Source organism: Struthio camelus, chromosome 1 (assembly GCF_040807025.1).
Source record: "Struthio camelus isolate bStrCam1 chromosome 1, bStrCam1.hap1, whole genome shotgun sequence".
Lineage (NCBI taxonomy): Eukaryota > Metazoa > Chordata > Aves > Struthioniformes > Struthionidae > Struthio > Struthio camelus.
Window position 1 is genome coordinate 123463237 of NC_090942.1, and position 17390 is coordinate 123480626.

The 17390-nt window shown below is 44.5% G+C and overlaps 1 protein-coding gene across 1 annotated transcript in view; it reads left to right on the plus strand.

Moving 5' to 3' along the window:
* Nucleotides 1-17390, plus strand: part of B3GALT5 (beta-1,3-galactosyltransferase 5) — a 37873-nt gene that overhangs the window by 16582 nt on the left and 3901 nt on the right. Inside the window, exons 2-3 of the mRNA XM_068914195.1 lie at nucleotides 4709-5390; nucleotides 17054-17249. The gene's annotated coding sequence lies outside the window, so the exon portion shown is untranslated. The remainder of the gene's footprint in view (nucleotides 1-4708; nucleotides 5391-17053; nucleotides 17250-17390) is intronic.

The following is a 17390-nucleotide window of genomic DNA, read 5'->3' on the forward strand; positions in this document are numbered from 1 at the left end:
ATCAGGAGACTGTTGCCCTGAGCATGTGTTTCTGCCTGCCTCATTAAAAGATATTACCATAAGATGTAGCTTCAACTATTCTCAGCAGAAGAATTGCTCCAGGCTCTACCAGGAATTAATGTCAGTGAAAGTAATGACCAGCATGACAAAAATCTGAAGATATTGGAGGTATTATACAGAATTAAATAAAAATTTTCAAGTCCATACATCTAAAGTCTTCCATAGACTTAGTGTTGCTACATTTGCTTAAGGAATGAAGATGGATTTGGAGAAACTCTGACTCACAGGACTCCTTAACTCTTTGCAAGGACCTAGCTGTAGTTCCATATAGAATTAATTAGATAGGAACAGTTTGGTTTAGCTAGCAAAAAATCGTTAGCAATATAAGTTGAAGAAAATTGGAACACTATTTGCTTTTGTATGTCCAAATATATTTGTGTTAACGTACCACTAACTTGCTTTGTTACTTATAGTGGGTAGAAGTTGGTAGTGGAGAAGCATGATAAAACTAATTTTAGGAATGATATCTTTTGCAAAAGTAAATGAAAGACACTTTTAAAGAACTCTAGGTATATTTAAGCATTTCCGTTTACTGATTTTATTTTGTACTTTTACTGATTAGTTCAGTTCATGTACGCAACCTCTTAGTTTGGATGCAAACAGTTTAAGATTTTTCCCTCCAGATGAAATTCGTCATGAAATTATTTGTCACCTAACTTTGTGGGTGATTCTTTAGTCTCCAGCACTTTCATACGTGGCTTCTTGTTATGATGTAATGTGCTACAACTGAGGCTCACTGACCAGTTTTAATGTGCTGTATAAAAGAATATGAATTTAACTGACTTAGAATCATGTTTGGAATCATATTAATATTGTGCATGCACTTTTTAATGAGAGCCTTGCCTGCCATGAACATCCAGATTAAGTGCATCCTTTCAGATATACTTTAACATTTTGTGTTTTCACTGGCATGTAGTAGACTAGTAGCGCCGTCATTGCTCTAACACTGGAGGGCACAACGCAAGCATGCTGGGGAAAGGAGTGGTCTCTTCCCTCACCGACACCATCGTTGTCCCTAACCTGGCCATTTCTGTCCACCACCACAAGCAAACGCCCAGGGGAAGCCGCGTGTCCACGGGCAGCAAGTGGCCTCACTCCCCGGGATGCTGCAGAAGCAAACAGAGAAATAATACAAGAATGGCCCTGACAAGTGTATGCAGACATATAATTTGAATGAGTTTGTCAGTCCACAGCTTAACCCCTCAAATTATTTAAGCATAGTAGAGAAGTGGGCACTTATTAGAGTAAGGGGGAAGAGGTAACACAGGAAGTGAGGCTGGCGTTGGGGCAGGTCAGAAGCCCTGTAGCCAGGAGGGCAGCCTGGGCCACGTTAAAGTCAGGCTCCTGACACAGCCCTAGGAGCATGGATCTGTATAGGAGCCAGCTGCAAGCAATAATACATAACTTATAACACCAGCTACCCATTTATACTAGCAGCTTGATAGGTATTTAAGGCCTTGTTTGCACAAGTAATTGCAGTGCTTTAATGATTTTGATATAATTAACCCCCCACACAACCCCTATCTTCCCTCTTCTACCCAGCAGGGATGCCATTATATAGATAAAAACACATATGTAGTGGGATGACAGATGTGCCCAGTTTACAATTAGAGTTCACACTGATAACAGCCATCTGCCAAAGATGTGGTTTTGTACCAGTAATATATAGTCCTATAAATATTACGGTAGATGCCATCCTGCTACTATACAAGTGGGTTTTATTGGTACTGATTCTCCTCATCTGAGAATAATCTGTGCTGCTACTGATATGCTTATAACATGAACTGTGCCCATTGAAGCGGTGATACTATTATTTCAACAAAAGTCCTAGCCCTGACTGAAAGAAAATCCGTGCATAGATTACATGTACAAAAGTCCTTGATCTTGGAAAACTTACACATGAAAATTGAATTGAATTTTGCAACAAGGTGAAAAGCCTGCAAGCTGCCACGGCAATCAAGTAATAAAGCTGTTAAAACAGGCAGTACCCAACACCCAGAATACAGCCTGTACATCAGTTACTCTCTTCAGCTGCAAGTACTTCTCTTCCTTCACCCACAGCTGTCGTATCAGCACATGCATTCAGAATACCCAAGGACAGAGCTCCCACTCACTTTTTCCTTAATGTGAAAAAAAAAACCCCAGAAAACGCTCAACAAAACAGAACAAACCCAAACGAAACAATGGCACCTCTCAATGAGTGTTTGCAGTTTGACATCATCTCTGCCTGCCTCCTGCTGCAGCCAGCTCATACGTGGAGCTATTAATTGTCACTTAGCAAGGCCACATCCAGCCAACGTTACTTGTCAGAGCAGGTGCCGAAATCAGCCACCGACGCAGTGTTCGAAGGAGGAAGGAGCCACGTGGGTGGGGGCATCGGGGCACCTGACTTCAGTGGGTGAATTGGGTTTGGAAGGCAAAAACACTCCTTGGTTCAAGGCAAACGTCTGGCTCTGTGAGCTCCACCTCCCCCTTAGCCAGCTGAGCGGCATCCATGTTCTCTTTTTTTAATTTCATCTAGCCTCTTTTGATGACTAAGGGAATGGGAAGATTATAGTTTAAGTATATAATTTTCATTTGATGTGACAGGTTAAAGCTCTGTGCTTTTAGAGAAGGCTTCGGTTATTTTAGTTCAATTACAATACTGATTTAGGCCCTGACTCACTCTTTGAGGACTGGCCTCAGGTAGATGTATGTTGGCTTAGGCTGACTGCTAATGGAATGTAGGCATGCATTTGCACTGTGGTACTTAAATGCTTTGTTAGCATAGGGGTGGACTTGCACAACAAGTGCAATCCTGAGTTGCAGATACTGGGAAGTATATTTGTTCAATTTTTCCAACACAAAGGCTAGATTCTTCAGATTTTCTCCTTCTTTTCTTCTTCCTCCTAGCCTGTATAATCTCCAACTGAAGCGTGCTTTTCCGTGTGCAGTGCTAACAGTGACTGAATGCCCTCAAGTCCCTTTGGCATTAATAACAGCTGGGTAGACCTTAGGCTGTGGGTGGAAAGACAGACTGCTAAAATTCACAAGGCAGCCTGGGAGCACTAACCTCTTACTGGGACAGCTGAAGGGAGTGGAAACAGGTTTGATATGAAACCGCCATGAATTCCCCTGTCTCTACACTCCTTGGCTAGGAGTGCCCTGAGGGCAGCCAAGTACTCAACTTTCCTCCTGGTGAAGGAGCTGTGCAGGTAGAGAAATAAGTCTCAGCACTCTGCTGGTTTTATCTTTTCTGTTGATCCTACCCACTTCCAGGTCGAAGGCATGAAATTTGCTTGGGGGAACTTATGTGCGTTTGATATCTTTTGGAATTTTGTAGGTTAGACTATGGAAAAGAAGGTGTTAGTGGTTTCCAAAACCAAATGAAAATTTACTAAGGAACTTTGATCACAGCAGTGATAGTAGTCATGCAGAGGAAGATAATGGTATTTTGGATGACTCAGTTAGTGCTTCTTCCTTATAGGAAACTGAGGCTATCTGGGTTTGGTTTTTTGCCTTATAGAAGCAAAAAAGCAAAAAGCCACACTTCTAGGAGAAGTCCACTCTGCAGCAAATCTGGAAAGGGTTCTAAACTTCTCCTTTGTTATTTCTTCTTCAAAGTAGAACAAGTAAACAACATTTTGTGTGTCTGCTTCATTACAGCTATCTATCTATATCTTTGGAGTAGAGGGGGAGGAGAAAGGGAGCTGCCAGCAGCCCATAGTGATTGATTTGTCTCTTGTTTTTTATGCCACACTAGAACAAATTGTTTTAAAAATGACAATGATGAATCAAGGGAAATATTTCTCACTAGAAATTCAAAATCTCAGGCTTGTTAGTGGGAACATTAAATAGGCTGCTTAATCCATAACATTTATTTGCAAGTATTCATTTCTGCTTGAGCTTGCAGCCCTTAAGAAAGAAACGAATTTGCCTGGTCATTTGCTTCAATAATTGTTGTCATGTGAAACTTTCTGTTGTTACTCGCCATCACTTGAGGACACCTTGCCTATATAGGAAGATAAAAATACTGCAGCTGTCAGCCTGCACCAAGAAGTACAGCTCGTGGCCCTGGAAACAGATCTAGCATCTTGTATTTGAGGACAACCCCAAAGCACAGGCTTACCTTTGCTCAGGGTTGAGCCCTGGCCAGAATAAGAAGGTTTCCCTGACCTAGTGCTGAAACAACAAACTGTCACAGGGCTCTGGAGCAGCCCTGGAGGATCCTAGGAGAGAAGAGAGGAAGTGATGGAGAAAACAGTGGGGAATATGGATTGGGAGGAGGTACTCCCACGATGCCGGTTTTTGTCCGGGGGGGGGAGGGGTAAGGGGGGATGTTTGCTCCCTTTTGCCCTTTTCAGCAGGTTGTAATTCCTCATAAGAGAAAATCCCATGCCTCAGAGGGTGCTTTAATACTGCTTTTTTTAGCAGAGGGAGATTTCTCTCCTGCTGTGAAAATCAAGGCAATACTGCTTTTAATTAAGAGCCAAACTTACCCAGCTCTGCACGCCACGAAGGGTTAGCTCTGCTTTGACGTGATTTTTAGCTCCAGCAGTACTAATCACAGCACGGGGGAGATTGTCGTCTTCCCCTTCCTCCCCAAATGCAAAATAAAAACATTTGTAGATAGTTCCTAACTTTCCTTTCTCTGCCAATCATGCTGCAGTGATACCGCTAGCCTGTTACCTACAAGCAGGGAGTGAGGCGGAGGGAGGAGGGAGAGAAAGCCAGACGAACACAGGGCTCAGGTTACCACCGCCGCATCAGTGCTTTCCCTCGCTCCTTGTCCACGAGGAGGTGGATTACCGCGGACCGCCTTGCTCGACCCCGCGGGGATCGGAGGAGAGTGAAGCAACTGCAGCCTGAGCCTGCCGGTGGCGGTCGGAGCCCGCTTGCTGCAGCGCCCGTGCAACATGGCTCGCAGAGCCGGAGGATGCACTGCAGAAACATGAGCGAAGGAGGTGCAGGCTCTTTCCGACGTGCAAATGCCCCCCAGGGCAGGTAGGGCCACGTGCGGGTGAGTCCGGTCACACGCATACGCCCGCTTCAACCTATGTTGTTGACTTCAGAAACTCGCCCACCGCTGTCCTCCTGAGAAGAGTCACCAACGCTGGCACGTAGGGCTCTTTTTGACAAGGAATAGAGAGGCCACAGGTGCGAACCCACTTTGTGTGAAGTCACTGGCGAGGCTTGCTTCAAGAAAACAAGATCTGGATCAAAGTCCATACCTCCCTGTTCCGGGACGTCACTCGCCACGAAGGCACCTGAGCCGAGCTGCACTTGGCCCTAGTGCGGCTTGGAGTTTCTCTGGAGGTCAGGATTGCACCTGCCATCCTGCAGTAAAATAGGTAAGCAGATACTTTGCACTAACTAATTGGCATGATTCAACGGCATGAAAATGTTAATAAGTGATCTTGTTTATCAGAGGATTTAGTGTGTATTTTAACTTTGAGAATCTTTTTGGTATTTGCGACTGTCTCCAACCTAAAGAGCAGACTCAGTTAGGACAAACACAGTGCAATATTTTCTTTATTGCCCTGCATGCTTGCTGACTATCCTAAACTTGGAGGAAGCACTTAAAAACAAGAAAATCAGTGAGATACAGGTAAATAATTAAGAAAGCAGTTGCTGGGCCTGATCCTGCAGACGTTGATGTGCATAGTCAGCACTTTCAAAGCCAAGGAGCTATTTACAAAGGATTTGCCAGTGCCAGTCCCCCACAGTGGGATTTCTGTTCGGTTGCGCTGTGCCTTAACCCTGCTAAACAAACAGAGGAGCTGGACGCAGCCCCTTGAGGTTAATGTTTGGCACAGGGCTGGGGCAGTGCACAGAGCCTAATTGCTATCCCTGGGCTGTCTTTGCTCTGTGAAAAAGTGAAACGATGCCCAGGAACACTATCTTTCAAAAGTACCACACTGTCTCTTTCATGGACACGCATGTTCAAAGCCTTAGTTAAGCTGTTTTATTGATAGGGAAAAAATATAGCTCCAAACGCTAAGAAACTACTGTGCCAAGAAGGAAAGGAGAAGGGTACCGAATGGCGCAAGCACCAGGGTCATCTATTCAGCGCAATGGTTGCCCCAGGCTAAAACAAGGAAATAAACCATCTGAAAGGCAACACCCTGATGAGCCCCGATCCCATTGTGATGTTGACAGGCAGAGAACAAGTTGGTTTATAAAAGACTTGAGAGAGACATTGGAATTTCTGTATTGGTAATTTTTCCTGTATTGTGCAATGTTTGTACAAGCTGCAGAGCTCCCTCTTCTCTGCACAGCTTTTTCTTCTTGCTTCATCTGTCTTCAGATTGCTGCTGAGGAAAAAGAGCAAGACCGTGATCCTGAATATTCATATATTCAGGTTTTTCTCTTTCATTATGATGAAAAATCCAACTTGTAGCACTTACATGTAAGTTCAGGTGCAATAAATAATTTGTTTTGGGAGGAGGCAAGTACATACATACAGTTTTTGAAACACAGTGCTTCTATAGCTCAGAGAACCAGGCTCTTGGAGCACTGACAGCAAGAGCTTAATGAAGAGTTTTTGTCTTTATTTATTTCTCTGTAAAGACTTGCATGTCTTTTTATCTAATGCTAATAGACTCTCTTCTTATAATGCTCCCATCTCTCTTCCTGTAATGCCCTTATCTTCCGCTTATCTTCTCGGCTAACTGATGTTAACAAACATATTTAACTTTTTAGAAATTTTGCCTCATAAGTCAGTAAGTCTAACACCATTACTGTTTTATTTCTTGTATTCCAAACTTCTGATCACACCATAGATAAGTGATTGTCTAAGATGGGCCCTTCCTGTTAGGGAAAGCTCAACCCCTGGGTTGACATTGCTATATCTGAGGTGGAAAGACTGAATATTTAAGTGGATGAGAACTTGAACTTGCATTCTGTCCTTTGTAATAATGAAGGTGCACCCTTTCAACGCATGAATAGTACATGCTAAACTGTTTGCATGCCTCTCTCACATTTGAGAGAGTTGTAGTATCAATGTTATCATTATGTGCATATGCTTCATCTTTCGCAATGGTATAGCTGTAGTTAACCACCAATGTGTTACCTTGTGCAATACAGAAAACATTATTTAGAGGAAGAAATGGTGAAAACTTTTCTTTGCAGTGATAACAAGAATAAAAAGACCTATGTTAGGTAGGTGGCTATTCCAAAACCATCTGTGTCATAGTATGAGCACGGTAAGATTTAAGGCAAGTAAGTGAAATTTTTAGAATCTGAAACACCAATTGTTATTTAATTTTAACCAATTTTATATTTTACAGTCCCTTTTTTGTAATTGTTTTTCCTTGATAGCTAGGAGAAAGGTTTCCTTGCTTGTTATAACTGTACCAGTATTTATGCTATGTGTGATCATGCTGCTTAAAAAAATAGAGCAGTATGCATATGTATCTATGTATCTATCAGATTTATCTATGCATAGGAATTCCTCAAGATGACTGTTAAGTTAGAATTTAACATATTGCTCTAATCTATTTTTTCTAGCACTACTTAATCAAAAACTTGGCTTGATTTTCATATTTTAAAAAATATATTTGTCTTCTGCTCTTATTAAAATTCAAAGTAGTAAAGTCAGTGCAACTTTATGCAAAGGCAATACAATTTGCTGTTAAAATTACAAGGTAAATCAGCTAAATGGATATCTGTATCACTATGTTAGAGCATAAACCAGGCAACGCAGTAGGATTTGTATCAAATTAGTAATAGTAACGCTCCTTTTCTTTCTACTACCTAACTAATCACTTCCACCAACAGAAGACTATTTGTATATATAAATTTATATAAAGTGTAACTGTCTGAAGGGCTAGGCTTTGGCAGTAGCTACCAACACTATTCTTCCTTGAGCACTTTGCCCAGGTCTCCTTTCTCTCAGCAGTCACGTAACTGGGTGCCCTAGTTAGAACCTCACCGGGGGAGGAAGGAGACCTGGATTTTTTTCTTGGCTCCTCCACTGGTTCACTCTGAGACCAGGGGTACATCACTTAACCGCCCTACAGAGTTATTGCCCCCTCTGTAAAACATTTCGACCCTTCTGGAGAGCCTGAGGCTTACCTTAAGAATATTAAAAAAGTGCCCCTCAGGACCCCGCTCCCCACATACACATGGTTATGGCAGAGCTGGGTCAGCACAGAGACAGCTGGGAAAGAGCCTGGAAAGCTTAAGTGCCCTTGGTAGCACCTGTGGTGTTGGCGTGTGGTCCTACAACACAAAAAGCATTTGTGGCTTCCTGCTCTCCCTTCGGATTAGTCTGCAACTGCCCAAATGGAAAAATAAAAATCTTTAAATTTCTATTTAAAAATAATAATAAAAGGCATTCGGGGGGGGGGGAAGGGGGGGGAGCTGTAATCAACTACTCTTGTTCACATGAGTAATATCTTTTCCTGGTGGCTATCCAATTACAATTGCTGCTTGTGGAATAAAACACTATTGCTCACGGGGAAAAAAAAAAGAGGGAAAGGATTTGGCTGTAAATAAAGTGCCTAGCAACTCAATGCATAAGTGACAGCAACTGGCATGTATGAAGCATAAGAACAATATCTTGCTTTGACTCCCCGACAGCTGGGTAAGGAGAGAAAATCCCTGTACCAGAGGTTGGTGAGAGGTACAAAGAGAAAAGGGTTTTCTGTGATCTGTTAGTAAGGACAAAGAAAGAAGTTTTCCCCCATCCTTTACACTTTCTAGTTTTCCATCATTCTTGCCCGCCACTCTTGAGTTTCAGCTTGGATGAGGACATAAATGTTAATATGTGTTGCCATGAAAGTTCCCTCTGAAGTGAAAAGTCAGATTTTTGAAGTGCCATGCAGGAGACATTCAGCCTTATTGCTTGTCTTCCGTTGCTGTTTGCATTCAGTCCTTTAAATCGGAGACGGTGCCAGTGGCTTGGACAGTGCCGCGGTGCGTGAGGAGCCCTGCAAGACCTTGTCTGTGCAACAGCTGCAGCTCTCCCTGTGCCTTGGGTTACTGGGGAGACCTGGCCACCTCCTGAAGGAGGAATTTTTGTCCCCCTGTGTCAAGGGTGGCCCAGCCATTGCTGAACTCACCAGAGATATAGTCTGCGAGAGCTCAGAGCTCCAGGCTGGTCCCTGCTCTTCTAAAATGCTTGAACTTGGGGCAGAAAAGTGTTTCCTGCTGTACTTGACATTTTCTTATTACCTATGAGTGTTTAATCTTTCTTTGTGTCCTGCTGAGCCTCTGAGAAAGCAATTTGGGGGCTGTATTTCTAAAGAAAATTCAAAGCTTAGCAGGTGTTATTAGTACTTATACGAGGTCGCACGCTACTTTTGCTCATTACAACAGGAAAATCAGAATATCTCCGCTGACTTTAGATGTGCAATATTTGAGGTTCTAACTCTGCTTTTTGTACCTGCCTTAGAAGAGCTGCTTGCTTCTGTTTTACCAAGTGGTGATTCTTGTAGCAGGCCAAAAATCACTTTGGTTGTCCGCTCTTTGGGTCATTCACTATCTGATGCATGTGACCTCAAAGCAAAGCCCGTACTGAAAGTCGACTGAACTAAGTAGCATGATTGTAGCTTTGCCCCAGAATAATTAAGAAAACTTTATTTCTTTAAATTGATATTTTGAATCTTTTTTTCCCCTCGAGAGGACTCTAGCTACTTACCTCTCTCTACCTCAGGCCAAATTGCTTCTCCTGGTGCCATGTAATCTTGATTTCTCAGTGCCATTTAAATAATCGTACTCATTAACAGACCTAAAGAGGTTAATTTTGATTCATTTTGGTGGATTGAATAGGCCTGGTCAAACGGGTTAACATGACTGTCACTGTGCAACATAAAGGATTTAAACTAGGGTTGGTGTTGTAAATGTGAGACTCTAGCCAACTTTATTACCATGGCAAAGCACATGCAGAAGTGCATGCCACTGTTTGGAAACACTGAGTAGAACACGCCATGGAAAACAAAAACAAAGAAAAGCAGAGATGAGAAACTCAAACATTGCACAATTAAAGTCAGCAGACATATTCCTGCCTACATTACTAATCATCACAATTAATCACAGAATGGTTGAGGTTGAAAGGGACCTTTGGAAAGCATCTAGTGCAGCCCCCCTGCTCAAGCAGGGTCACCTAGAGCATGTTGCCCAGGACTGTGTCCAGATGGCTTTTGAATATCTCCAAGGAAAGAGACTCCACAACCCCTCTAGGCAACCTGCGCCAGTGCTCAGGCACTCTCACATTCAAGAAGTTTTTTCCTCATGTTTGGATGGAGCTTCCCGTGTTTCAGTTTGTGCCCGTTGCCTCTCGTCCTGTCACTGGGCACCACTGAAAAGAGTCTGGCCCCACCCACTTGACACCCTCCCTTCAGATATTTGTACACACTGATCAGATCCCCCCCTCAGTCTTCTCTTCTCCAGGCTGAACAGCACCAGCTCCCTCAGCCTTTCCTCATAGGAGAGATGCTCCAGTCCCCTCATCATCTTCATAACCCTCCGCTGGACTTACTCCAGTAGCGCCATGTCTCTCCTGTACTGGGGAGCCCAGAACTGCACACAGCACTCCAGGTGAGGCCTCACCAGGGCTGAGAAGAGGGGGAGGATCCCCTCCCTCCACCTGCTGGCAACACTCTTTCCAGTGCAGCCCAGGATACCATTGGCCTTCTTGGCCACAAGGTACACTGCTGGCCACAAGGTACACTGCTGGCCCCAGGGCACACTGCTGGCTCATCGTCAACTTGTTGTCCACCACAACTCCCAGGGCCTTCTCCGCAGAGCTGCTTTCCAGCAGGTCAGCCCCCAGCCTGTCCTGGTGCATGGGGATTATTCCTCCCCAGGGGCAGCACCCTGCACTTGCCTTTGTTGAACTTCAGGAGGTTCCTCTCTGCCCACCTCTCCAGCCTGTCCAGGTCCTTCTGAACGGCAGCACAGCCCTCTGGTGTATCAGCCACTCCTCCCAGTTTTGTATCATCAGCAGACTTACTGAGGAGGCCCTCTGTCCCTTCATCCTGGTCACTGATGAAAAAGTTGAACAAGACTGGACCCAGGACTGACCCCTGGGGGACACTGCTTGCTACAGGCCTCCAACTAGACTTTGCACTACTGATCACAACCCTCGGAGCCCTCCCATCCAGCCAGTTCTCAGTTCACCTCACTGTCCACTCATCCAGCCCGTGCTTCCTGAGCTTGCCTACAAGGATGTGATGGGAGACAGCATCAAAAGTGTTACCCGGTTGGCCAGCCTGTTGGCAAAGAGACATATGCCCCACTTTGTGAGGTGGATCCCATCTCTCCCAGTCATTTGTTGATCTTCGAACAGAGTCCCGTGGTCATAGAAACCAAAACTCTGTTGCTGACACCAGCTGTGCAGCCAGCTGTTTACTTGGAGAATCCATCTGCTCCTCCTCCCATCCTTTCCCCCTCACTGGCAGGATCAAGGAGAAAATGACCTATGCCCCAGACCCTTGGAGGCACTGTCCCCAGAGCTCTGAAATCCCATTTGATAGTTTTCAAGTTGCCCTTATTATTGTTCGTGTCCACGTGGAAGAGTAGCAAGGGGTAACAGTCAGATGTGTGGCTAAGCCTCGGCAGTCTTTCTATGACAACTTGGATTCAAGCCCCCAGCCAGCAACAAATTTCCCTAGATGTGGTCAGGTCAGCAGATAGGTGCCTCTGTCCCCTGCAGCAGGGAGTCACCCGCAACAATCACTTGCCACTTCTTCCGGGTGATCCTGCATGGCACAGGGTCTGTTGGCTTAGTTGCCTCACTTGAAGCCATGCCCAGCCGATCCTCAGCTTGGAGGGCACTAAACCTGTTCATCAACTGCAAGTCTTCAGGAAGAGCCAAAGCCTTTCTCCTCATATAAGAAGTGACCAGGTTCTAGCCTTCATCTTCTACAGACTTAGGACTTACTGCTTCACATGGCACAGAGCCTACCTGCATCTCCACTGCTGTGGGGAGTTGAGACTCCTGAAGCTGTAGGGTCCCTGAGAATATCCTATCTCTCGCTTGTCTTCTTGGATGCTATGCAGCCCACTTCCTTCTGTAACTCCTTGACCTGGTGACACAACTTGTCAACAAGAGCTGACCTTCTGCAGAAAAGATGACTGACATCCCCAGCTTCATGGAGAGGCCCCAGGCACTCCATGCAACCTGAGACCTGCAAAGGTGTGGAAGGTCCGTCTGGGTGGAAACCTCTGACACAGCTGATGCAGCAACTCCAATAGCTACGAGGGAATGTGCTCTGCGGCATGTCATAACTATATCTGAGGCAGCATACACTACTGAGACTGGAGACAAAGGCACCTTTGTGCACCTTCCTGCACAAAATGCTGCATCTGTTCACTGCACTCTAGGCCTCTCCCCAGCGTTGACTCATAGGGTGCTTGACCCACCTAACCAAGGGACAGCTGGAACAAAGGCCCCAACTCCCTCTGATCAGAGGCAACCAACAGAGCTCATTAGCAGCAGCTACACCTAGCTAGAGCTTCCCAGGAGAAGTTAAGGCCTCCTATAGCTATCCTTGTGTAGCTCTCCTTTGCTGCCAGCAGCAAGCACCGCCTAGTTCCTCAGAGGGTCCCCAGAAAGCCCCCACAACTTCCAACAAGGTTCTCTGAAGGCCTAAGCAGAGCCTAGACACCACTGCACAAAATGCTGCCACTGTTCACTGTGCTCTGGGCCTGGTTCTTCTATAGGCTTCTCCCCAGCACTGACTCACAGGGTGCTTGACCCACCTAGCCAAGGGACAGCTGGAACAAAGGCCCCAGCTCCCTCTGCTCATATAAGAGGGAGCAGCTTATGCTCAGAATAAGGTTGAAATGCTTTCTCTGAGGGAGAGGATCCTGTTCTGCTCTTGCAGCTTGGTGTTTGCCTGGCGGACTCTGAGTGGAGGAAAGGGAAATGGGGTGAACACGGCCAGAGGCAGCCAAGTACAAGTAACTTTAATTTGGTGCTTAGGGAAACCTCCTGGGACGTGGATGATGGCAAATAAATTCTCTCCTCTTTTGCTGAGAGAAATTAAATTCAGATACTGTTTATCTTGATGAGTGCCAACAACCTCGAAATTATTGCTTTGGCTGCTTTCTAGATCACACTGAGACTCAGGCAAGAAGCTGCTGCTGGCACTCCAGCAAAGGACTGTGACCACCAGCCTTTGCGGAGCTTCCTCGGCTGAAAAGAAAGTACCGAATGCGTTTAGGTACTTGCAAGGTAGACAGCTGCAATTCGGCTGAATGGGATCATGGATCTCAACTACCTGTATCTTGTTCATTTGTTTTAGGTGTGTGCAGGAAGAGCATCTGGCTGCAGTTCCTGTTGCCTGCATAGCTTTGGTCCCAGGCTTTAGTGCAAACTTCTTTCGGATCTATATAGAGCCATAAAGCACTGTGCCAGCCAGTCTAAACAAACAACTCTTTGGGTCACAAAGCAGGTAATTTTTGGCAGTGCTCTACGCAAAATATTTTGCAGCTGGAGCAATGGGAGAGTGAAAAAGCTTTGAAGTAATTACAAACCATGCAATTTCTGACTCAGATGGGAGAGAAAAATCAAGTAGAACTTAATGCAAAATGATTTTCTATAAAACTTGAGAGATTTATTTTGATGTTAAAAATATTGAATGCTGTTCAAAATAACCTATAGAAGAAGAGATTGATTGCTATAAGACTCCACTGTTTTCTGGAGCAGAACTTTTGTCTTATTCGTATCAACATCTCCAGGACTTTTCCATTAGGATATATGTGAACTGGCTGGAAATCTTGAATTACAGTCTATATTATTTGTCCGATGCAGGGAAAGGAGGAAAAATGCAGGTAATTAGGTAATTTAGAAACCACAGGCCCTGTCCCACCTAACCTATGCTCATATCTGTCCGTCAGAATAATAGACTGGACTGTGACTGTTTTGCTAAATGCAGTCGCAGCCATGTTCTGCTGTTCAAACACAATGGCATCAGTTGCTCTCTGACTGTCCTTCATGTAATGGTAGTTTACTCAGGAAATAGGAGACAGAGTTTTTGCTCCCCCCAGGAAACAAAACTTGCTGATCACAGATGGAGTGAGGGACAGGATGGGTGGGGCTAACGCTTCCCCTCTGAGCTCAGCTTCCCATGGCGATGGAGCCAACGCCGGTGAGATTTAATTGCCGAGAAGTCGGCTTAAGTGGTTTGAGGAACCTCTCTGCCTGTGTTAACATAGAGTGGCTTTTAATTTTCAAAATCTTCCCTATTCACCTAACAACAAGAAGGAAGGTGGTGGTTTTAAAAGAAAAATGGCCGTGGACAAAGGAAGCTGGTCTTCTCTCTGTCACGCTTTCCCTGGGCAATCTTTCAGTAAATGCCTAACTTGTAAAGTAGTGCCAAATTTGGGTGCTTGAGACACCGGGATACCTGCTGGCCTCCGGTGCGGTCTGGGGTACCCCTGCCCTTCTTCAGAGCTGAAGGGTAACAGATGAAAGATGGGGCCACCATGTCAGATACCTGTGTTTGTTCCTGCCTGTACCAGATGCGTTTGCAAAATTTATCGGGAGAGGAGAACTGGAGGTATAATGGGGGAAGAATATCACCAGGGTGAAATGGAGAAGAAATGGGATGGCGGTAGAAGACTGGGCACAGCTCCTATAGGGGCAGGGAGGCTGGGACTCCCTGGGACCCTGCTCCAGGGCGGTGTGAGCTGCTGATCAGGGTCTGTGGTGCTGGAGGATGGCAGCGAGATTAAATGGAGTGGGTCAATCCCCCCCAAAATGGGCTCTGTTTTCTCACGAAACACCCTCAACTGATTTCTTTACTCGCTTTAGTGAACATGTTACCCAAAATGACTTTAATGTCTCTGTATATGTTCAGTAAAATGAGGCTGAATGCCTCGAATTTTCTAGCTGGACTGTGAATTGTAATTTCAGAAAGAACAGAATAAACACTGAAAATTCAGGATCCTAACATCTTTTGCTCACTGTACAGCAATTCCCAAAGAAATCTGTAGGGTACTTACAAAGTAACATCTGCAGAGTACAACCTGACAAGGGTATTCTTTCTGCTTGTGCATTATCCGAGATGAGTGCTTGAAACTTTCTAGAGGCTTTGCAATTAAAAATCAGCCAGAGTGCAAAGTTTCAACTTATTTCATGGCAGAATTACTCAAGAATGGTTGAACTAACTAATTTAACAAATCATCTTTTTTAATTGTAAATTAGCTGGGAAACATTGCAAAACAAAAGGAATTTTTGTCAAGAAAGTGAACTGAAAACAAGGGAATAGAACTGTTACAACAGAAGGTAGGGTTCAGCTTTACCTATAGGCAGGGGCCTGCTGTATGTGCAATTTGCAAAACTGACAATTATATGTTACAATTTACATAAATTTACTAACATTAGCATTGCCAGTATCAAAGGAAAGTGATGATATGGTGAAAGTACTGGTTGAGATGCGTGTGTAAGTGTGTCTGTGTGGTTATATGTTTGCATAGGGTATGCTTCTTCATATTTGGACTGAAAAAGGAAGATATTGGCTATGGGTAGACAGTATGGTGAGCACTTGCCAGGCTGTCCTCTGGGAGGCTGGTCTCCCAGTCACCCATATAAGGGACCTCTCTGGAGGATGCTGTGGGTGCTGCATGCTTGGCTGACCCCCTCCCCACCATTGCTGTGGTATCGGGGAGACAAGGATCGTGGTGGGAGCCCAGGTCTTGGGCAGGAATGGTGCCACAGTGCTTCCAGGCCATGTCCCAGGGCTGGGGGAGCTTGGAAACGCGCCTGCAGCTCACCACTGGGACATGGTCTCTGCTTGCTTAGATCTCTTAGCAGTTACTGAACGTGGAAAAAAGTCACAAGTAACTATAGTGAAGTCACATTACCCTGATACTGCTGAAACTGGGTAAAATGAGTAGGTTACGTTGTTTTTTTCATCCTGAGTATTACTGAAAAAGTTTCAGTAGGTTTCCATAGGAAATTGTTCTCAACTATTTTCTTAGTTGAGTATTTCAAAAGCTTTTGTTTGTGAGTATTCCACAATTGCAGCTGCTGAGATGTGAGTCCCTTGAATAGTCTCATGAGAGCAGATGACAGGAGTAAATCCTTTCTGCAGCTTTGCTGTCAGCCTCTAAGCCTTATCCTTTTCTAAAAACACCATTTTCGGTATATTCATATGCTCCTCCCAGCCCTGAAGAAAGTGAGAACAGATGCAGAGCAGATTTTGGTATGCTATCATATATACATGTGTGTGCATGTATGTATATTCATATATTTATACACATACACAAAATTTCCTATCTATATATAACTAAAACAAATTTTAAGCTAATCTCCAAATGCTACTGTGAGCTATACATACACGAAAAAACAGATCTGAAGAATATTCAATCTAAAAATAGGCTAAGTTAAACATAAGTGGCAGAAGAAATGTGAAAATTCTATATATTCTCAAAACTGATTAGTGAATCATTACAAAAATACACTTCACTGTGGGATGAATTACAGCAAACCAGTGCTTCAGTTCTGCTTGATTAATGCTTATGAGAATACTTACTGTAGTTAATAGGACTACTCTTATGGGCAAAGTGAGCTGGATTTGATCCCAGGAACTGCTGCCTGGACTTTAATATGCATTTATGCCTGCCATGCAAAACCCTTTCATTGCGTGGAAAGGGAAGAAGCTGTGGGTCTATGTCTGAATTTGAGCAACAGAAGGACACTACCATGGTTTCGGGGAGTCCAGGTAGAACATTCCCGGTTGGAAGGTTTGAAGAGATCAAATTTCCATGAAACTTACAGCTCTGAGGATTGTATTGGATTTACTTTGATCATTTTTCTCTCTCTCAAAATTTATATCAGATTTGTGACCAGTTACCCAGCACATTCATCTGTTAGAAGAATGAATGAATGAATGAGAAATGTTACTTTTTTGACCACCTCTTTCACCTAAGAAGAGGTGTGTGAGGGTAAAGCCCACCCTCTCTCACCTCAACATGCTCTAATGAGTCACCTAAACTCAGCAAAAGAAGAAACATCAACCTAATCTGACCTACTGTATTTTTTTTGTCTTTCTCCAAGCAGTTGATCTGACCTCAGAGAGATGACTTATGGCCCCTCCAGCAGAAAGGTCCAGAGTGGTGCTTGGGTCGGTGCAGGAGCCCCACTGGGCATGAAGAGGATGAAGATGGGAGGAACTTAGGGGTCTGGTTTGGTCTGGGAATCGGCCAGGGCTTGCTGGTTCAGGACCAGCTACTTTTCAAATGAATGGAGAAATAAGGTATTTCGAACTATTACTGTTATCCTCTCATATCTGGCCAGGGCACCTATCTGCTGTTTCTCCACTGTTTGGCTTGTGAGGGGACCAGTGGGTCAAAGTCATGTTTGACAACATGCTGAAAATGGTGAGGAGGCCCGCAGC